Raw genomic sequence first — 1,518 nt, forward strand, 5'->3', positions numbered from 1 at the left:
TTGTATAATAGAAAAATCTTTAATCAAGGAGCTGCAGGGGATATCTCTGATTTCACTGGGAAGAACTCAAAGAGTAAATGGTTACATGTCCCTTATATAATGAGATAATACAATCCTATTGCTACACAAGTTATTTATACAAGCAACAGTTCCAGAACACAATTGCATTGTGTTAGGGTGCAGACATACCAGGAGTCTGAGAGGCCAATCACAGTCCAACACAGAATAGGCTACAGACCAGCTCAGCACATTCTACCACCACACTATGGACAACATTTATTTAAATGACTGAAATGGAAGTGTTTGAATACAAATAGCTGCAGTCATTAAGTTAAATGTTTAACTATGGGAAAAGGTCATCCTTTTGACAGAAAATAAACATTCAAATAGATACAAATCAACAGAATGTCATGTGATACAATATGTAACAAAAACAAGTGATGCAATTAAGCAGGTGGAGTAATGAGTAGGATTCTGTGTTCACATGTAAGTGATTGCTTTATCTGCCGTCCCAATGAAAACTAGTTTGACAATTCTAACATTTTCTGGACAATGCACCATGCTGCACCATGACTGACACTTCATGGACCATAGACTGGTGACCTGCAGCTCAGCATAATTTGGGATGTGCCACTTTGCTGTACGGAGGTCAAAAGGGTAAAATATTGGGTTTTATTTGTCTTATTTACAGTGAGTGTCTAAGGCCTACATTTAAAACTTATTTGTATAAATACTTGTCCCTGACCCATAACATAACTTTAGGGACAGTGAAAACTGTTCGACTGGATAGCTCCACTTGTCCATCTTCTTCCTCTCCTCCAAGTTCACTGTGCACTGCCTTTTCCTCCATTCCTCCTGAAACACAGTTACCGGTGTGTGCGATGGTGACAAAGTCAATGTGAAAAACAATGCTGTGTTCATAGTATAGAATGTTCTATGGCTTTTGAAGGCAAAGTCATTGGACTATGTTACTAGGTGAGTAATCCAAGAGATGTTATCATTATAAACTGGTAATCAGCAACTGAATGTGTTCAGTTATCTTCCCAATCCTGTTGGTTTATGACCATTACTGTTGACAATTAACAAAACATTTATAAATATAATAATTCAAAGGCTGAGGCTCACCTTTCCACATCTTGAACAAAGTCCTTAGAAGTTTCTGACTATGGCAGTCCTGAAGGTTCCTCTCCTGCTCATTTCAGGAGCGATGAGGCCGACTACATAGTCAGCATCCGGCTGAAAAAGGATCAATTAAATGTATAAATGAATCTGACTGTCTCATACAACATAACTAGTAATAAAACAAATTCACCAACTGAAATCTTCCCCAGGGATAGAGAGACTCTTGTAGAGATTTGGCTGCTTCTGAAGGATGTCCAGGAAGCCGTACAACTTATTTAGGTGTACACTGAATAAAAGGTATCCAGGCCTTTGTATTCTTGCCTGGTGTTCTGGAAGAAGGGTTCATTGCTCTTTTTCCAGAGGCAGCCTGCTCCGGGAAGAGGTTCAGAAAGGACC

General features: G+C 39.1%; 1 long non-coding RNA gene across 1 annotated transcript; it reads right to left on the minus strand.

Moving 5' to 3' along the window:
• On the minus strand, positions 1-1,518 carry LOC149974392 (uncharacterized). Its single transcript, XR_016489317.1, has 2 exons — positions 1,126-1,518; positions 1-855 (listed from the first exon to the last, which is right to left on the minus strand). It is a non-coding gene; the product is annotated as an uncharacterized LOC149974392 (long non-coding RNA).

Source organism: Oncorhynchus mykiss, chromosome 20 (assembly GCF_057628025.1).
Source record: "Oncorhynchus mykiss isolate SJ-2025 chromosome 20, ASM5762802v1, whole genome shotgun sequence".
NCBI lineage: Eukaryota > Metazoa > Chordata > Actinopteri > Salmoniformes > Salmonidae > Oncorhynchus > Oncorhynchus mykiss.